Source organism: Chrysemys picta, chromosome 10, assembly GCF_011386835.1.
Source record: "Chrysemys picta bellii isolate R12L10 chromosome 10, ASM1138683v2, whole genome shotgun sequence".
NCBI classification, from domain to species: Eukaryota; Metazoa; Chordata; order Testudines; family Emydidae; genus Chrysemys; species Chrysemys picta.
Genome location: NC_088800.1, coordinates 45,708,308 through 45,730,206, shown reverse-complemented (window position 1 = coordinate 45,730,206; position 21,899 = coordinate 45,708,308). Strand labels below are relative to the sequence as shown.

Genomic DNA, 21,899 nt, shown 5'->3' with positions numbered 1-21,899 from the left:
CTTTCCTGATCTGTAACATTATCACCTTTTTGGTGTGGGTTATCTCCTCTGCCAAGCGCCTCCTGATACTGGGATATAGCAAGGCTAGTGAGCGTCTGTCAGTAGAGTCAACTCTACTTTAAGCCATTTTAAGAGATGTTTTATGTAACGACATCTCAGATCCTCTCTCTAGGCATTCATGCCCATCACCATAGTGTCTAAGCATGTCTCATTCCCATTATCTATTAAATGGCTCAGCTTGCAAGTCAGAACAAGATTTTCCTAGCTAGTACCATTGAAAGCTCATTCTAGTGCCTCCAAATCACAGCTGCCTTTTTTCTGCCTCGTATACGACAGGCAGTAGGAAATATTCTGGAATCCTCGTTTAGGTGGCCAATTTTGCTGGTGATGCATGAGGCAGAATAGAATGCAGCTTTGCTCTGCACAGATGTATGGGCTCTGCAGTGCTGACAGCACTAAAATGTGGTGGTGTTTTTTTGGTCAGCAGACAAAGTGGTTAGGATGTTGAACATTGAGGAGGGAGCAGGTGTGTGCTAGGCACTAACAAGGTGCCATTCTAGTGGCCCTTTTCTGACCTTGACCCTAGTTTAATGCTTCATTTCTTTGGAGTCCCTTTACAAATGCAGTATATTTGCCCCATGCAGTATATTCATGTCAGACATGGCCATCCTGTGCTTAGCATTAGCACCAGACAGTTGCTCCTGTTAGGACACCGCATGCAGCAATGGAAGGATGTCTCAGTAAGAGAGAGGCAGATGATGATCCAGAGGGGAATTCCAAGGTCAGCTCAAGGGACCATAAATCTAACATGATAGGCCAAGCCCCAGTGAGGCACATGACTGTGCCTCCTTTGTGGTGCGTCTTCTAAACATGCTAACTATTGATTTAAATCTTTGCCACTTTGGAGGGACAGGTTGCCTGTGTTTATGCATCTATTGTTAAGGAGCTTAGAAGCAGGAGAGGTTCTGCAGGTTGTCAACTGACTCTGGGCAGTGATAGGTGCAAGAGCTTCCCCACTCCTCTTTCACAACTGTGGGTCTGGTTTCTGTGATTGCACAAGTGCTGGCTTTACTGTCAATGAGTACCTCCCATTCCTTGCACTTGTTACCTTGTAGCTCTCCTTTCCCTTACTCAGAACTGCTCTAACGTTGCTGTAATTTGACAGACGTTTAGGTCCCCTGCACATTTAGGTCCCCTGGGAATGGGAAACCTGGTGAAGTATTTATAGATTTGTTGGGGGAGAAAAAAATCTCTTGCAAAGTTATCAGTGCTCCAGAACTTGTGAAGGAGATAACAGCTGCATTCTGAAGACTTAGGGACTCCACATTAATAAGTCTCTTACTTCCACCCATCACATCACACATGATTTCATAGCCAGGCACTCACTCCCCACAGCACTAGTATCACTGTTGCCCAGTACAATGTCTTGTCTGCAAAGAAACAGAGTGCAGTGATGGCAAGGGGTGGGTGGGCAGGGTGCTGAAACCCCTATTTGTCCACTGTCTCATTCTGAGAATTCAGTCCCCTCTGTTATGTTAGTGAAGAGATTGCAAGGAAGGTGCTGAACCCTGGGGGTGCAGGATGAGAGAATGCAGGAACTGATGATGAAGGTATTAGAGCTCTGCAAAGAAGCAGATGTTGCATTAGACACAGAAGCAGCACGGGGTGACACTTTGCAGGCAGTGTCAGGATTTGGACTGGCTCTCCCAACAGTCAGAATGATAACAGGGTTGATACTGACAGCTGGCTCCATGCTGCCTCTTCGCACAGAGAAAACCCTTCACTAAGTACTGATTTGATTTCCCCCACCCCCTTGCTTATACCACTTTTTCCAGTGTTGTAACTCCACGGACTTTAGTGATTTACACTGGTGTTAATGAGGACAGAGTTGGGTACCTTCCATCCAGTCTTTAATGAGCTGTAGAGAGAGGAAGGACTCAGTATAGACTGGGGCCATATTCTGTTCACACTTACACTAGTACAAACCTGGAGTAACCCCATCAAAGTCAATGTGTTTGTCCCAGTGGAACTGAAGGATCAGTAGTCTCTGGAGAGGAAGCATTGTTTACCTGTCAAAGTGCAATGTTGGGAGGTGGGAGATCTGGGTTCTATACTTGACTCTGGGCATGGCTACCCTGGAAACTTCAAAGTGCTCCCGTGGGAACGCTCCCGCGGCAGCGCTTTGAAGTGCGAGTGTGGTCACGTGAGAGCGCTCCCAGTGCTCCTGGTAATACACCTCCACGAGGGGATTAGCTCCGAGTGCTGGGAACACAGCACAATGCACGCCACAACATGGGACACCCTCTGCTTTTGGAATCGCAGCCTCTTGGTTACAGTAAACATGACCCGATGGAAGGCCCAGCCCCAGGGTTATGCGATCTGGCCTTTTTGGGATGTGGCAGGCTTGGAAAACATCACCTGGTATAATCTCCTGTGGAACAACCTTTTGAATTATCCGTTGTGACGCTGGGCTTTCAGCTCAAATGTGAATGTGCTTCAGATAAAGTCAGTCCTGATTAAGCTCAGGTTAGAAAGTAGCTGAGGTGCTTGTTCCATGCTTGAGAGCTGGAACAAGGCAGCTTGAACAAATGACACATGCTTAAAGGAAAATCCAAGTATGGGGGTGGCTGTAAGCTGAACATTGACTGTGTGTTTGAAAAGGTCTGGTCCTTAGCATTCAGAAGGCCCTATGCAAAGTAATGTGTGGGGGTCCATCTAGTTCTTTCACTATGAATGCCCCCTGCCACATCTCTCTCTACCCCTGATATCCCTCCTCTCCTGCCTGTCAGTGACCCACCACTTGGATGGGGTGAATTCCTCCTTGTTACTGTCCACGAGGCTTCTGTGACCACCCATCCACTGCATTGAACAGGAGGGGCAGCCTTTCAAGCAGGGGAGGTTAAGCTGGCTCTGTGGTCCGCTGGTACCGCAGCAATGGCACTGGCAGGTTTGTGTATGGTGTGGGTTACTGAGTATTTGAACAGGGATCTGGAAACCTCTGCCACAAGCGGAGCTGTGCAGTGAAATTTGCACTGCAGGCATGGGAGGATTTGCCTTGACATAGTCTGTCCTGCTCTGAGATTTGCAGATTGTCAGCAGACCTGTGCGCACATCCAGCATCTTCAGCTTAGTAGAATTAAGGTTTAGCTTCAACATAAGCTAATGCAAGCTGTGCCCACCCCACATAGCTGGCTGTTGTATGGTTTTGTGTCTGTCTAAGCATTCCGGCATGGGGGTGGATGTGTTATGTGTGTGAATGACTCTGCTTTGGAAATTAATACGTAAAATCGGGGGTGCAGCTAATAATAATACACTGCCTCATGAGTGATGGGGATGTGAGAAGCACAAAGCAGAGCTGAGCATGTCAGGGTCCTGTACTGGGAACAACATTTCTGTTATCAGAGCATGGTGGTTCTCAACCCCAGCTCCACATGGTAAGAGCTCGGATGTCCAGCCAGTGCCTGTCTCCTCCCACAGTCAGTGGGCATGCTAGAGATTGCAGTGGAGCTTCTCCAAAACCCAGCCTCTCAACCCCAAGAATAGCTCAAGCTGTACTGCAGGTTAGAGTGCATGTAAGTGAATGGGAAATGGGCAGTAGAGGTACAGGTGCCTGGTTCATCATTAAGGAGTGAAGGAGACATATAATCTCTATCCATGAATACAGAACTTTCAGAGAGTTTGAGAAAAGTCGTCTGTGCCTCCAGACCTCTGGAAGGTGACCCGCACAGGCTCTGACCTTGGCAGCCTTTACAGGGGTATTGTTTTCCTAAGGATGAGTGTTCTTAAACAATTTCTCCAGTGTAACTGGCAGAAATCTATGTTCCCAAGCAATATCAGGTCAGCAGTTCTTCCTTCTTCATCTCCTGGATGAGACATGCCAAGGCATGCTGGGTAAGAGTGGGGTGAAATGTTCCATAATCATTCATTCAAATTCTCTTTGACTAGGGTTAGGGGTGGTCTTCCTGCATTCATTCATGGGTATCCTAGTGAATTAGGTTTCAGAGTGGTAGCCGTGTTAGTCTGTATCAGCAAAAAGAAAGAGGAGTACTTGTGGCACCTTAGAGACTAACAAATTTATTTGGACATAAGCTTTCGTGGACTAAAACCCACTTCATCGGCTGCATGCAGTGGAAAATATAGTAGCAAGATACGTTCCACTTCATGCATCCGATGAAGTAGGTTTTAGTCCACGAAAGCTTATGCTCAAATAAGTTTGTTAGTCTCTAAGGTGCCACAAGTATTCCTCGTTCTTTCTAGTGAATTAGCTCGCTGGTGGGAATGTTCACTAAAAGAGGGAATGTTAAATGAATATTTATGGAAATTTGTTATATTCTTCACACCTGAAATTTGACTCGAAGGGTTGTGATCCAATCATGGAACACTACCATACCATGTGACTTGTATGGCCAATCAAAATGGTTTGATTCTTGAATTTCAAATCTTAAATCCTCACAGCTGAGCAACAAAGCATGTGTGAGTGAGAATTCTTCACAAACCTAGTCACAGCAAGCTGAGAAAGTCATTTGCTCCTGAACAGTTTGTGGGAAAGGTGAGAGGCACCATTAATCAAATAAACTATTTTGGTTTGCATTATTCGTCCAACTTTAGAACACAGATATACAGGCCACCCCTGGTTATTTAAGATCCACAGCTGTTTTTGAAAGAGTTGGTCTCCTAGCCAAATTCCAACTGGAATAATTCCACTACAGCTTCAATAGTGTACAGTATTTCTGTTCACATCCTGCCCTGAAATGTTCTGTGGGGGTTGCTGTGTATTGCTTAACAACTGTTGTATTTCATCCCAGAGTCAGCTTCACTCCAGTGCTGGGTGAAATTACTCCAGTACACGTAGTTTGCACTGTGGTCTGGGATCCTCATTGATATACAAAGGGAATATACTAACTATTTTTATTTGAATAGATGTATGGTGCCAAATTCCTTGGTGTAATGCCACTGAAGTCAGGGAAATTACACCAGAAATGTATTTCACCCATTGTGTTTGTCTGGGTCTGATCTTTCTAGTTTAGATATTGCTTAGGCATCTATCACTGCTGTATCTAGAGCAATGCCCAAGTCCTGCTTTTGCTGTGCCATAGTGATATATACATGCTCTTGTTAACGTTTGTTACTTGTGGAATCTGACTTGGAGATTCCAGAGCAATTTCATAGAGGTTAAGGCCAGAAAGGAGCATTAGATCCTCCAGCCTGACCACCTGCATAACACAGGCTATACATTTTCATCCACTTACCCCTATGTTGAGCCCAATGACTCTAGTTGGATGAAAGTCCTCAGATGACTAATTTACTGTGTGCCACGGGCAGAGAAGAGGAGAGACTGAGGTGCCATCAACACCCATGGCCCATGCAGAGGCAGAGAATTGATTAGGTAAGACGTGCCCAGATGATCCCAGCAAGTGAACTGCACTCTATGCTGCAGAGGAAGGTGAAACTCCCCCAGGGTCCCTGCCAAAAGTCCTTCCTGACCCCACTAGGATGGGGACCTTTAGGGGGCATGGAGTTTTCTCCCCTTAGCCCATGAAGAGGCTGTGGTATGAATCAGTGCTGTCTGTGGTGGATTGGATCCTGAACCCAGGAGTTAATTGTCTAAACAGGTTGAGAGGGTGCTGGGGAAGCTCTCCTGCACAAGCCTGAGAGGAAGGGAGCTAATCCACTCCCTGTTCTTCTAGGCTTCCTGGGAAGGACCGTCCCCTTGTTTCTGAGCACAGAGTAAAGGTTCCATCAACTGGTGGCTCAGCTGCTAAGAGTTGGGATTTGGTTTGGATGCCGAACTATCAGAACCTTTTTGTCCTGATGGTCCTCTCGCTGACTTCATGAGCTTTAGGGGAGGGTCTCCTGATTTACGCCAGCATGAGAAGAGAAGGTTTGCAAAAATGGGCTGTCTCCTCAACTTGGCCCGAATAACTATCAGAGGATCTATCTGCCTATATCCTCACAACTCCTCCTGAGAAGCAGGGCAATTATCCTTATTTTACAGATGTGGAAACTGAAGCACAGAGAGATAGCGTGACTTCCCAGGGATATAGAAGAAGCCGAGAGGAGCAGATAATTGAACCTGGGTATCCCAGGTCAGGGACCAAATCACTGGACCATCCTTCCTCTCATAATCCTCTCTGAGCACTTCAGCATACCAGTGAGTGCAAGTCATTTGGACTGGGTTGTGCCAGTGTTAGCCCAGGTGGACGCAATTAGGTTAAAAAGGGATCAGGTCCTAGATCCTGCCTCCTACCAGAGCTTTCTTAAGTGCAGTGAGTAGAACAATAAAAAATTAAAAGCGATATCCTGGAAATCACCTCGTTAGAGGGGTGAAATATTGGAACGGCCTTCCGAGGGAAACGGTGGGGGCGAGGGACTTGTCTGGCTTTAAGATTAAGTTAGATAAGTTTATGGAGGGAATGGTTTAATGGTAAAACATAGTTGTCAAGGAAAACCAAGCAATGGTAGGTAAATAGCATAATGGCTAAAAGGGGTCAGGATGGAGACTCTTGCCTATATGCTCGGGGTCTTACTGATCGCCATATTTGGGGTCGGGAAGGAATTTTCCTCCAGGGCAGATTGGCTGAGCCTCTGGAGGTTTTTCGCCTTCCTCCGCAGCATGGGGCAGGGATCTCTAGCAGGAGGGTTTCTGCCGATTGAGGTCACTAATAACAGGATTGGGGACTTCAGCAGCAGAGTCCAGGGAAGGGGCGGGGATGGTTTTATGGCCTGCAGCGTGCAGGGGGTCAGACCAGATGATCATAATGGTCCCTTCTGACCTTAAAGTCTATGAGTCTATGAGTCTATGAGTCAAGTCAAGGGAAGCAGTTAGGTTTTTTTCCTTTTCCCATTGAAATCACTGGGAGTGGAGATTGGTCCCCACGTGTGTAGAATTAAAAACTACCAAATGTTTTAGACAGTGAAGTATTTAAGGATCCAGCTCCTCCTTTGCTTCCCTGAGTTCAGGGATCTGTGCTTTTTTAGCTGCTATCACAGCTACTTAAAACAGGGCAGGGAAGGGACTTACCCCTGGGCATTGACAGCAAATGGAAAAACCTGTTTTTTGATATTTTCTTTTAAAATATAAATGTGGTTGTAACTTTAAAGTTTGGGGAAATCTCTTGTGGTCATAATTTTCAAGACTGCACATGGGGGGGGGGGTTTGTTATTGATTTGAGGCCATAAACATGACTGGATAGGTTGTGTCTAGCCTTAAGCAAAATATCTTTGTTCTCCTCCTGCTCCCTTTTGGCCCCCCGTGCATTGGTCAGGCACAGTCCTGGTCCTTGCCCAAGGACTGGATAACAGAAAAGAGGGTTAATTGCACCAGTGCCTGGCCCAGAGCAGGACTAACACATTAGACAGGATGCTGCTGCCTGTTGCAGGATGAGATGGGCATTTCCAGCCCATGCTTCTGGAGCCATTGGGCCTGCCTCATAAACAATGTGTAGTGCTGGAGAGGAGCCGGTGGTCGTGGTACATGTAGGTACCAATGACATAGGGAAGGGTAGGAGAGATGACCTGGAGGCCAAATTTAGGCTGCTAGGGAAGAGACTGAAATCCAGGACCTCTATGGTGGCATTCTCAGAAATGCTCCCAGTTCCATGCGCAGGGCCAGGTAGGCAGGCAGAGCTTCAGAGTCTCAATGCGTGGATGAGACGATGGTGTAGAGAGGAGGGGTTTACATTCATTAGGAACTGGGGAAACTTCTGGAATGGGGGAAGCCTATACAGGAAGGATGGGCTCCACCTAAAGCAAAGTGGAACCAGACTGCTGGCACTAAACATTAAAAAGGTTGTAGAGCAGTTTTTAAACTAGGAGATGGGGGAAAGCCGACTGCTGCAGAGGAGCATGTGGATCGGACAGAGACTTCTCTTAGGGGAGAGTCTAATGATAGAGAATCTCCAGGTTATAGTCAGGAGCAGAGGATGGAAGAGGATAAAGTAGGGGCCAGATCAGATGATAAACATTCACATAAAAAAGAATGTGATACATCAGAAAAGGGCAGACAAATAAACAGTGACAAGTTTTTAAAGTGCTTGTACACAAATGCTAGAAGTCTAAATAATAAGATGGGTGAACTAGAGTGTCTTGTGATAAAGGAGGATATTTATGTAATAGGCATCACAGAAACCTGGTGGACTGAGAGCAATCAATGGGACACAATCATTCCGGGGTACAAACTATATCGGAAGGACAGAACAGGTCATGCGGGGCTGGGGGGGAGGGAGTGGCACTATATGTGAAAGAAAATGTACAATCAAATGAAATAAAAATCTTAAGCAAATCTGCATGTTCCATAGAATCTCTATGGATAGAAATTTCATGCTCTAATAAGAATATAACGTTAGGGATCTATTATCGACCACCTGACCAGGACAGTGATAGTGATGATGAAATGCTAAGGGAAATCAGAGAGGCTATCAAAATTAAGAACTCAATAATAGTGGGAGATTTCAATTATCCCCATATTGACTGGGAACATTTCACTTCAGGATGAAATGCAGCGATAAAATTTCTCGATACTTTAAATGACTGCTTCATGGAGCAGCTGGTATGGGAACCCACAAGGGGAGAGGCAACTCTAGATTTAGTCCTGAGTGGAGCACAGGAGCTGGTCCAAGAGGTAACTATAGCAGGACCGCTTGGAAATAGTGACCATAATACAATAGCATTCAACATCCCTGTGGTGGGAAGAACATCTCAACAGCCCAACACTGTGGCATTTAATTTCAAAAGGGGGAACTATGCAAAAATGAGGGGGTTAGTTAAACAGAAGTTAAAAGGTACAGTGACTAAAGTGAAATCCCTGCAAGCTGCATGGGCGCTTTTTAAAGACACCATAATAGAGGCCCAACTTCAATGTATACCCCAAATTAAGAAACACTGTAAAAGAACTAAAAAAGAGCCACCATGGCTTAACAACCATGTAAAAGAAGCAGAGAGAGATAAAAAGGCTTCCTTTAAAAAGTGGAAGTCAAATCTTAGTGAGGCAAATAGAAAGGAGCATAAACGCTGCCAAATTAAGTGCAAGAATGTAATAAGAAAAGCCAAAGAGGAGTTTGAAGAATGGCTAGCCAAAAACTCCAAAGGTAATAACAAAATGTTTTTTAAGTACATCAGAAGCAGGAAGCCTGCTAAACAACCAGTGGGGCCCCTTGATGATCGAGATACAAAAGGAGCGCTTAAAGACGATAAAGTCATTGCAGAGAAACTAAATGGATTCTTTGCTTCAGTCTTCACGGCTGAGGATGTTAGGGAGATTCCCAAACCTGAGCTGGCTTTTGTAGGTGACAAATCTGAGGAACTGTCACGGATTGAAGTGTCACGAGAGGAGGTTTTGGAATTAATTGATAAACTTAACATTAACAAGTCACCGGGACCAGATGACATTCACCCAAGAGTTCTGAAAGAACTCAAATGTGAAATTGCGGAACTATTAACTAAGGTTTGTAACCTGTCCTTTAAATCGTCTTCTGTACCCAATGACTGGAAGTTAGCTAATGTAACGCCAATATTTAAAAAGGGCCCTAGAGGTGATACCGGCAATTACAGACCGGTAAGTCTAATGTCTGTACCGGGCAAATTAGTCGAAACAATAGTAAAAAATAAAATTGTCAGACACATAGAAGAACATAACTTGTTGGGCAAAAGTCAACATGGTTTCTGTAAAGGGAAATCATGTCTTACTAACCTATTAGAATTCTTTGAAGGGGTCAACAAACATGTGGACAAGGGGGATCCAGTGGACATAGTGTACTTAGATTTCCAGAAAGCCTTTGACAAGGTCCCTCACCAAAGGCTCTTATGTAAATTAAGCTGCCATGGGATAGAAGGGAAGGTCCTTTCATGGATTGAGAACTGGTTAAAAGACAGGGAACAAAGGGTAGGAATTAATGGTAAATTCTCAGAATGGAGAGGGGTAACTAGTGGTATTCCCCATGGGTCAGTCCTCGGACTGATCCTATTCAACTTATTCATAAATGATCTGGAGAAAGGGGTAAACAGTGAGGTGGCAAAGTTTGCAGATGATACTAAACTGCTAAAGATAGTTAAGTCCAAAGCAGACTGTGAAGAACTTCAAAAAGATCTCACAAAACTAAGTGATTGGGCAACAAAATGGCAAATGAAATTTAACGTGGATAAATGTAAAGTAATGCACATTGGAAAAAATAACCCCAACTATACATACAATATGATGGGGGCTAATTTAGCTACAACAAGTCAGGAAAAAGATCTTGGAGTCATTGTGGATAGTTCTCTGAAAATGTCCACGCAGTGTGCAGAGGCGGTCAAAAAAGCAAACAGGATGTTAGGAATCATTAGAAAGGGGATAGAGAATAAGACTGAGAATATATTATTGCCCTTCTATAAATCGATGGTACGCCCTCATCTCGAATACTGTGTACAGATGTGGTCTCATCTCAAAAAATATATACTGGCACTAGAAAAGGTTCAGAAAAGGGCAACTAAAATGATTAAGGGTTTGGAATGGGTCCCATATGAGGAGAGATTAAAGAGGCTAGGACTCTTCAGCTTGGAAAAGAGGAGACTAAGGGGGGATATGATAGAGGTATATAAAATCATGAATGATGTGGAGAAAGTGGATAAGGAAAAGTTATTTACTTATTCCCATAATACAAGAACTAGGGGTCATCAAATGAAATTAATAGGCAGCAGGTTTAAAACAAATACAAGGAAGTTCTTCTTCATGCAGCGCACAGTCAACTTGTGGAACTCCTTACTTGAGGAGGTTGTGAAGGCTTGGACTATAACAGAGTTTAAAAGAGAACTGGATAAATTCATGGTGGTTAAGTCCATTAATGGCTATTAGCCAGGATGGGTAAGGAATGGTGTCCCTAGCCTCTGTCTGTCAGAGGGTGGAGATGGATGGCAGGAGAGAGATCACTTGATCATTGCCTGTTAGGTTCACTCCCTCTGGGGCACCTGGCATTGGCCACTGTCGGTAGACAGGATACTGGGCTAGATGGACCTTTGGTCTGACCCGGTACGGCCTTTCTTATGTTCTTATGTAACAATGCCCCGGAGAGCAGCTGCAGGTATGCAGCCCCCACCTACGTGTGTCCCAACCTAGGTAGTGGCTTAGAGTCACAATCTTGCTCTTTTCTTTTGTTTTCAAAATACTTTGCGTGTCACCGAGTACAGTTGGGTTATTTGAGAGGAGCACCGTTCCCAGTGACTAATTCCCGAACAGGCATCGGGTAAATTTAAAACACATCTTTAATAAACATGTATGTGGTGTTTGAGATGGGATCGGAGTCTTAAAGGGGGAGAGCAAGACAAACCGTTCAGATCTCAATAACTAAATATAGACATCAATTCTGTTCAATTAGTAATTGTTCATGAATAAAGATACCTGTGTGTTTGAATTACTCATGACTGATGGTGGAATAATCGTGGTCAATGTACATCAAAAATCTTTAAAGAGATTGTTTTTAATAAAAGCCAGTTAAAAGCTGGTGATAAGGAGCCCAAAGGATTGGCATATATTTAGTTCTTCGTAGTTTGGAATGCACTTCAGCTGTTTTGGATCCTGTTAACCTTATGGGTCAAGATTTTGAAAAGTGGCTAGTGATTGTGGATGTCTCAGCTTTGGGGAGCCTTAAAAGGGCCTGACTCTCATAGGGTGGGTGCTCTCAGCACTTTGTGATCATCAGGCCACTTTAAAGTTTCTCAAGTCGGGAACCCAAAGTTACTAGTCATTTTCAAAACCTTGGCTTTGGCAATGAATACCTTGGAAAGCATTAAGAGGAAAGACTGTTTGATTTGTTTTAAACAGCTGGTAGAATCTTCCATTGTAACTCTGATGTAAGAATTCATCTATTTGTGAGTCTAGTCACTTACATAGCCTCCATCACCATTGAGCACCTCCCAAATGTTTATGGATTTACCTTTGTTATACTCATATTAGGTAGAGAGGTAGTATTATTCCCATTTTACACATTGGGTACTGCTAGAAGGAGAGATTACATGACTTGCTAGAGGTCACACACAGACTCTGTGGCATAATCAGGAAATGAACCCAGGTTTCCTGAGTCCCAGACTACTGCCTTGATCACCAGTTTGTCCTACCATTCTCCTGGGATGTCCTTTATGCTTTAGATGGAAAACAGGCAAAAATCTGCAATGAAGAAACTGGGATGCCTCAATCTGAATACATTTCAGAACTTGTTTCTTGCAGGTTGATCATTTAAAAAATATATTTACTTCTCATTGCTGAGCTGAATTCTTAATTAATTCTACATTTCCAAGAAGAATTAATCAAAGGAATGGTTTGTGACCGAGTATTACTCCCACAGAAGCCAATGGCAATGCTCTCATTGTCTTAAATAGTGTGACATCAGGCCCTCAAAGACCAACCCTTATTTAGAAGCAGTATCTATGCAAGTTCTTCTAATGGTAGCCAGAAGTTACACTGATGGGTACCTATGCTAGGAGTACTCCAGTATTCTAGAGTAGCAGTCCAGGAGGCTGCAGTAGTATTACAGCAAGGTGCAGTGTTTTGCAACATTACTGTAACACTTCTCGAAAACAAGAGGACCCTGCATTATTCGTTGGGTTGTACAAACTCCCATTGACCTGACTGGGCAGAGAAGGAAAGATCAGTGTTGGGCAATGATTATTCTATCTCAGAGAAGGTGGCTATTCACATGAGATGTTTGACACTCTGTACTGCTGATGATGTATTTAAGCCCACTCCCTGGAAAATCTCTCGAGATGGGCCCAAAGGGAGTGGTGGGATCACAGCACTGCTGAAGTTTGGATCGGAGCTTTGCTGCCTGGCTCCTCTCTAACATGTTTTATTTAATAAAATACTTTCCAGGTTTTAGCCTGTGATGTCCCAGGGCACAATGTCTGCAATATTAATACACAGTAGGTCAGTTATTCAGCAGGAAGCTTAATAGCAGTTCAAAGAATAGACTCTTCCTGCTGCTTCTGCAGAGCTCTTTTTATGGCATTATAAGATGCCATGAATTGCCATGGGGAGGTGCTGGTTTCTTAATCCTGCTCCTCCCATCCAAAACTCCTGCTGCCCTTGAGCCTCCCTCTACTTTCTATCTAAAGCAGGAACACTTGCTGCAGAGGAGTCAGGGAAATGGAGGGGCTCACAGAGACCTGCAGAGGGTTGGGAGACCAAGAGGCTCCTTGCAGATGGAACTGCCCCATGTGGGGCTTGGTCGATCCATCAGGGTGGGGAGGGCTGGGGTAAGGTGCCTCCCTGCAATGGAACAGTCTGTAAGGGCGACCTCTTGGAGTTTCCAGTTCCCTGCGTGGTGAACTGCAAGTGGGAGACAACAAAGCCTAAGAGAAGGAAGTGAGGTGGTTATGTGAACATCGCTCTGTCTCCCAGTGACTGCTGGAACTTTGACTAGGAGGCTGGAGACCTCTGTTCTCTGCTCAGTTCTGCTGCTGCCTTGTTGGGTGGGACCTTAACCAAATGACTTACTCTGTGTGCCTCAGTTCCCTCATCTGCAAAATGCGGGTAGCCCCCTTTCGCAAAGGGCTTTGATATCATTGAATAAAAACTCTCTCTGAGCCAGGTATTATAATGGAATTAAATGTGTCTGGTGTAGAAGAGGGGGTAGAAGATGCATGTAAATAAGCATAGGCCTAGCACAATCTTTCTCTGCTGAGACCTAAAACAACTGAGGCTTTTTTCTTAATTGCTGCATTTAAAAAAGTGACTCACTCTCTTGACTCTGAGCTTGTGGATACCTGACTAGTCCAGAGATCTCAGCAGCCTTTGTCTTCTCCAGCATGCAAGGAGCTCCTGTCCAGTCTGTTACTCAGTGCAAGCAAGACACTGACATAAAGAGCTGGGGAATTTTCTAGCCTTAGAACTGAAACCTTACATAGTCCCCGGATCGCTTTTCCCTTCCCCTCCCCCCACCACCCCCATCAATGCTGAGATGGCTCCAGACTGGGCTATGTGATGAAGCCTGTCTGAAAGAGTCATAGACTTTAAGGCAAGAAGGGACCATTGTGATCATCTAGTCTGTCCTCCTGAATCATCCACACACTCCTGTAGTAGGCCCCTAGCCTCTGGCTGAGAGACTGAAGTCCTCAAATAATGGTTTAAAAACTTCAATTTACAGATATGCTGCCATTTATTCTAGTTCAAACAAGCAAGTGATCTGTGCTCCACGCTTCAGAGGCAGCTTTAGCCCTCCTGATCTAGGATGAGTTATCCTGTAGGGATGTCAAGTATCGGGGTAGCCGTGTTAGTCTGTATGTACAAAAACAACAAGGAGTCTGGTGGCACCTTAAAGACTAACAGATTTATTGGTCATAAGCTTTCATGGGTAAAAACCTCACTTCTTCAGATGGTGGTCCGTGCCCTTGGCTGGTGTGAATTGGCATTGCTGTGTTGGCATCAGGGAGCTATGCTGATTGGTTGTAGCTGAGGATTTGGCCTGGTGTTCTTAGGGGAAAAAACCTGCCATTTAGGGTCAAAATTATTCCTTCCTGCTGGAAAAGGAGAGGAACAGACTGTTGCCTCCTCTGACTCCTCCCATCACAGGGCTGGTGGTTTGGTCTTTGTAGGGAGGAATGGGAGACGTGGCTTGGAAATCCCATGGAGTACTAAGCTCCATGCACTCAGATCCTAGGCCCCTCGACAGTGCTACACTGGCCTCCCCTTCACCTCTAGCTCTTGGAGCTCGGCTGTTGTTGGCTGCCTGAATTCTACCCACGCCAAGTGGGCTGGGGAATAGAAGATGTACTATGGGAGCCAAAGCTGCTCCAAGCTGCATTAATGCCAGAAGCAATTTCTACTGGGAAAGGCACTAAGACACAGGGGAGCATGTTGCAGGGTATCTCTTTCCCTTGGCTCCTCTCATTCCCAGCCTGCAGAACCCTGATCCAGTAGAGCAGGGGTCAAGGGTCCACTGTAGGCTTGGAAAGCGGGGTGGGGTGAAGAAGAACTAGTTTATAGCTGAGACTCTGATCCCTTCCTTTTGTGACTCATTTGCTCCCGCCTCTTGCAGTGGGGGAGGAATTTCTGGCCATTAGGGCAAACTAGGGGTCACCAAATGAAATTAATAGGCAGCAGGTTTAAAACAAAAGAAGTATTTCTTCACACAACAAACAGTCAACCTGTGGAACTCTTTGCCAGAGAATGTTGTGAAGGCCAAGACTATAACAGGGTTCAAAAAAAGAACTAGATAAGTGCATGGAGGATAGGTCCATCAATGGCTATTAGCCAGGATGGGCTGGGATGGTGTCCCTAACCTCTGTTTGCCAGAAGCTGGGGATGAATGACAGGGGATGGATCACTTGATGATTACCTGTTCTGTTCATTCCCTCTGGGCACCTGGCATTGGTCACTGCTGGAAGACAGGACACTGGGCTAGATGGACCTTTGGTCGGACCCAGTATGGCTGTTCTTATGCTCTTTATGTTCTAACTCTGAAGGTCAATGACCACAGCAAGCTCCCTGCTTGTCTCAGAAAGCTTGATGGCTTTTCATTACTGTGACGAGCAGGCATACCCAGGGCCTGAGTCAAGCAGCAAGAGTGTGCGTGCATCGGCACTGCATTCTACGCAGTGCTGCTATTCAACCCAGTTGTAAATCTAGGCATTTGCAAAATCAACGTCACTTTATTTTTCATGGATTTCGCCCCAAACATTTTCATTTTGAAAAACAAGAGCCTGATCCTGCATCCCTCCCTCTTGGGAGCAGAACCACGGATGTCGATGGGATAGCTCACTAAGAGTGACTTGCATGACTTAAGAGCTGTTGGATCAGCCTCACATTTGACTTTTCACCCAACCCTTTCCCCACTCTTTTGCTTTATTATTTTGGTTGTAAAGGCCTAGATCCCTAGCGGGTGCAAGTCAGTATAGCTCTAGTGAAGCCAGATCATGCCAGCTGAGGAGCTGGTTCAGAGATGTTCGTGTGAGTATGTGAAGCTCAAAAGTTTTTAGTAAGTGCCCCAAATCCTGGATGCTTTATTCAGACTTCTTGAGCAAACTGCACTGGGAGCCTCCTGGCAATGGACTTTCTAGCCAGATTTCCAGAGCATGTTGCTTTCTGGGGTGGAAGGTTTCTGGATTCCTTGCTGACGCTAATCTCTTGCACAGCAGCATCCTCCACCACTGTGATGGGTTAGATCACAGAAACCCCCTTGGGAGCTGCCACCCAATGTGCAAAGACTACCCCTGCTTCTGTTTTCCCTGCCAGCTCAGGACTCCAGCACCATGTCTTGCTGAGCCAGACACTCCCGTCTGCTCCAACACAGACCCAGGGTCTAAATCATTTGCCCCAAAGCTGCAAGTTTGCCTGAAAACAACTCACAGAAGTGTGCTTGTCTCTAGCACTCAGATGCTCAACTCCCAATGGGGTCTAAACCCAAATAAATCCATTTTACCCTGCATAAGGCTTATGCAGGGCAAACTCATAAATTATTCGCCCTCTATAACACTGATAGAGAGAGATGCACAGTTGTTTGCTCCCCCAGGTATTAATACATACTCTGAGTAAATTACTAAATAAAAAGTGAGTTTATTAAATGCAGACAGTAGGATTTAAGTGGTTCCAAGTAGTAACAGACAGAACAAAGTATGTCACCAAGCAAAATAAAATAAAATGCACAAATCTATGTCTAATCAAACTAAATACAGATAATCTCACCCTCAGAGATGCTTCAGTAAGTTTTTCTCAGACTGGACACCTTCCAGGCCTGGGCACAATTCTTTCCCCTGGTACAGCTCTTGTTCCAGCTCAGGTGATAGCTAGGGGTTTTTTCATGATGGCTTCTGTCCCCCTTTGTTCTGTTCCACCCCTTTATATATCTTTTGCATAAGGCGGGAACCCTTTGTCCCTCTGGGTTTCCACCCCCCCTCACTGGAAAAGCACCAGGTTAAAGATGGATTCCAGTTCAGGTGACATGATCACATGTCACTGGAAGACTTCATTGCCCACTTGCCAGCACACACATATACAGGAAGACTAACAGGTAAACACAGTCATTTGCAGACAATGGTCCTTGTTAATGGGAGTCATCAAGATTCCAAACCATGGTTAATGGCCTACATTTTACATAATTACAATAGGCCCTCAGAGTTATATTTCATATTTCTAGTTTTAGATACAAGAGTGGCACATTTCTACAAATAGGATGATCACACTCAGTAGATTATAAGCTTTGTAATGATACCTTACAAGAGACCTTTTGCATGAAGCATATCCCAGTTGCATTATATTCACTTATTATTATGTTTTTATAAAACCATATAGACTGCACAACGTCACAGCTTTATACAGACTTCTTGAGCAAACTGCACTGGGAGCCTCCTGGCAATGGACTTTCTAGCCAGATTTCCAGAGCATGCTGCTTTCTGGGGTGGAAGGTTTCTGGATTCCTTGCTGACGCTAATCTCTTGCACAGCAGCATCCTCCACCAGCCACAGAACCATCTTTCATTGGCAGTTGGCTAAGAGAGTCTGTGTCATCCTTATAGATAATGGTCTGCCCTCATTTATATGTACCTGCATCATCTCTACTGCAGACTATGGCAATGTGGTATATCTGGGCACCCTTGGGAAACTCCAATGAGTACAGAATGCTGCAGCATGCATCTTCAGCAACAAGGCTACCGTGTGCACATCAGATCTGTCTTCCCCTCTCTGCAGAGCTTTTCATTGAATTCCAAGTCAGGCTATAGGTCTTAATCCCAATCTTCAAGGTACTCAATGGCTTGGGCCCAGGGTATCTAAAACATCATCTAAAGCTCCAAGATGAAGACCATGATCAACATCTCGGCTATGCTGGCACAATAAGGGTGATGTTAGTCTATGCAGGAGACAACTTTCTCAGTAGCTGGTCTGAGAGTGTGAAATGACTCCCCCAGGAACTAAGGACCATCTCAAATCTCTCCACCCTCTGTTCCAGGACAAGGTGTGTTTCTTCGACCTGCCTTCTCTCTCCAGCATCAACTCAGAGCAGCCTGGGTATTCTCAAAAAACAAAAACAAAAAAAACTAACCTCCAAACCAAATGCTCAACCGCACACACAGTTCTCTCTGTGGGGAGAGAGTGCTCAGACCCTGCAGTGATGAGGGGAGGTAAGAACCGGCACAGGATAGAACATACAAAAACGTAGCAAGGCCAGCTCTTTTCCATGGTACTTCAGCATTTTCACCTCCTGACCCAGCCAGAATCCAGGAGGTCCATGTCAAGCTCCATGTTGTCCCCTCTTCTCTACCGATGCTCCCAAGTTTGTCAATCTCTTTGCCAGCTTCTTTCATGCAGTCCCCTCTGCACCTCCCTGAACCCATCCACAAGACCCCTCCCCTGTCCACATGTAAGTCCTCCTAGATGCCCCACTTCTGCTGTGCTGCTTACAGTGTATTGAGTTGGCTTGTGTACAAATGGACTGTTGTTATTCCCATTCCCATAAGCGTCTGTCCCTCCTTAGATTACGAGTTCCTTGGGGCAGGGAATATTTGGAAAGCACCTGGCATGTTGTGGGTGCTACTGTAAATAAGAGCAATAATGAAACTGCAAAATTAATCTGGTCTAGCTTCCATTAGACTCTTGGTGACTGTTCTGGCCATTTCTTGTTATCTGACCCAGTTCATTACTCCGATAAAAGTGGTGATGATGGTGGGATTGCCTTACATGTAATTGGCTGTGTGTGATTCTCAGCTGGGATAGATATGGTGACACCAGTCGTCTCTCTTTTATTTTTATATTCTAGCCTTTTTTCCTTCAATTAATGAGTGACAAAGGCCCAGATTCTCAGCAAGTCTAAAGTGATGTGATTTCCATGGAGCTGTGTCATTTTACACTAGTTGAGAATTTGGCCCATGGTCTCTGTAGCTTGTGGAGAGAAACATAGTTGAGAAATACATTTTGTACAACTTTAGTTTACATGTTCTCTTTGTCATACTGTGTTGTGGTTGCAGCGTTGTTGATTCTAAACCGTAGAGTATATTGAGCCTGATCTGTAGCTGTTTCTCACGAGTAGCCCAGTTTGTCATGTAAGGGCCACAGGATCAGGCCCATAAGAATTACGCCTGTGTGTCTTTCCATGGAATTGGCATCTGGCAACTCTGAAACAGAAGACAACCCCATTTGTGTTCAGAGATGGGTTCAAAACAAAACCCTGCTCCCAAACATTTTGGGAAAGTTTTTTGATACAAATCCTAATTTATGATTCAGACCCATCTCTATAATGGGCAAAACCAAACCCTGGATCTGAGAAGTGCTCAGGGTTGGACTGTGACCAGGATCTGAGTTTTGTAGCTCGGTCCCATCTTTACTCGTATTCCTATACATTCAACAGTAGATGCACTGGGTCTTTGCAAACTATTGCCCCTATTGAGCTGTATATTTTCTACTGCAAGTTTCCAAGGCAATGGGTACCCTTGAAGGGGCTTCCTTCCGTCCCCCAGCATGTTGGTTCTTTTTATTATTCACTCATCAGAGATAAATACATGTCGAGAAGGGTCAAAGCCTGGATCAATGGACAGCAAACAAAAAGGGACTTTTCCATATTCATACATTTGGGAGATTTTTGGGAGATCAAACAAAGCATGTTGGGCTTATACATAATTTATGTTGGGAGCTCTGTTAAATCAAGACCTATTGAACGTCTTAACAAAGAGGCATGGGGAAGGGGGCTAACAATGTGTTTATCCAGTACAATGGGCTGGACATGAAAAGAGGGTTAGATCCTTTGCACTGCTTTTTCCTCAATGACTTGCTGGGATTCCAGCAGGCCTGGATGAAGGGTGAGAACAAGGAATTATACATAACTAGGTAGCTTTGTATGGAAGGGGTTATGCTGCTTAGCCCCTCCTGGTGAAGCTTGGCTAGGATAGGCATGGAGAGAGATGACAGCCTTTGCAGTGACATGACTGCCCAAGAAGTGATCCCACTAGGATTCCACTGGAACACGCCAGCAGAACCTAGGTGCCAGACCACAGCAGCAGGTGTGCAGAGTCCTCTCTGTGACTTTCATTCCACCCGGTGACATGGAATTAGCCAGTGCAACACCAACAGTCGGTGGAGCCAAGCCACGATAAGGTGGGACCATGCTGGCCAGGAGACACACTGATTGGGCACCTCTCCTGGTCAGCTTGTGCGTACAAGTCTCTGGTGAAGGCCCTAATGGATTTTAAAGCAGAACACACATGGGAGGGGGTAGTGGTGCCATCACCAGCTTCCCTTGGCAGTGAAATATCACTTGTCTCTTTGCATGTCATCTTCAAATCCACTCAACTTCGGCTGAGCCTGTGGTCTCTCCAGAACTGTATAAATATGTCTAGCTCCAAGATATGAACCTTCTCCCTTTCAAGCCCTAAGGAGGGGAGGGAATGAAATTTTTGCACAGGAAGTAATTGTCCTAAAGCCTCTTTGCTTTACTGTCCTGTTGCAGAGCATGATTTGCTCTGAGCTGATAATGGCTGGATCCAGGGAAGGTGTGAATATGACTAATGCTGTCTAGGAGCTGAAATGGTAATTCTGCTCTAACTGCCTCCACTCTTCAGATTTAGGGTAGATAATTCCCCGAACCTGAGCTCTGAATAAACAAGGTCTCTTAAGGCTCTGTGTGTGGGGGGTGGGAAATGAAATCACATTGATTCCTCTTTTCTTTTTTAGGAAAGCCAGATTCTAAATATAGATTTAAGAAACTGCTTAGTTTGCTGAACAAGCGGTTGCAGGAAAGAGAGCACAGAGCAGGTCCAGGGCAGTGGCCACTAGAGTAGCTTGCAAAGAACCTAGTTTTGCTGTTTGTGTCTCTTCTCACTGAGGGCAACATCCTTGTAACACAGTAAAGGAATATGTCGTTTCCTTGTGATGCCATGCGTGCAGGCCAAGGAGGAGATTCAAGTAGCTGAATACATTTCAGTACTGGCTTTTCCTTCCATTTTTATCAATGGCATGTTGCACATTGGCTTCTTCAGACCTTTCTGCAATCTTTAACGCAGTATTTTTTTCAGATGGTGGATGTTGCTTGTTTGCATTGTATTTGAATTGTGGTGGAACAAGTGTGCATGATGCTCTCCCCGGGGTTGCTCCCAAGAATAAGATGAGTTCTTTGGGTTATGGAGGCAGCAGTATCCAGTGGGTGGAGCATGGGATGGGGAGATGGAACTCCTGAGTCCTGACTCTACCACTGACTCATGTAGTGACCTTAGGCAAGGTACTCACCGGCTCTGTGACTGTTTCCCCATCTGTAAAATTGGGGTTACATTTACAGCAGGATTGGAGGGTTATGTAGCTTGATTGATGGCTGTCAAGTGTCACTGAATCCTATTATTACAAGCACTGTATAAGCGTAAAGCAATATTACTTGTCTTGGGGAGCATGGACTGACATAGAATAACCAATGGGAAAGGGAATCTGGGGGAATATTTGCAGCTGTAGAAAGCTGTTGGCCTGACAGATCTGGAGATCATAAGACATACAGAGGCAGTGCAAGCTACATACACACTCCCTCACTACCTTTTGAACCAGCCTCAACCATGACTGGAGGGACTACTGGTCAGGATGGAAGGGGCAGTCAGTATCCATGGCCCATTCATTGTGCACAAGGATACAACTCTCCACTCTTCTTATGTAAACTTAAAAAAAAATACCATCCTATCAGACTTGAAGGGTCACAAGTAAAAAGAAATGCCGTCTAGTGGTTAGTGTGGACTTAGAGTCTGATCCCAGCTCTGTCACTGATTCATTTCAGTCAAGTTGCTTACCCTCTCTGTGATTGGTTTCCCATCTGATTAATTTGACTAATTATGCTCATAGGAGTCTGTTGGAAAAGCTAATTCACAAAGGCCTATAGAGAGCTTTGAGATCCTCATGTGAAAGGGCGAAAAGCAAAAAGAAGTGGTGTTGTCACAAACTACATATACTTGAGGAGAAGCACACTGACATGG

At 45.0% G+C, this 21,899-nt stretch overlaps 1 protein-coding gene across 3 annotated transcripts in view; it reads left to right on the top strand.

The window, feature by feature from the left end:
* The window catches only part of HCN4 (hyperpolarization activated cyclic nucleotide gated potassium channel 4), a 208,905-nt gene that overhangs the window by 10,526 nt on the left and 176,480 nt on the right, over window positions 1-21,899 (top strand). The gene's annotated exons all lie outside the window — the stretch shown is intronic.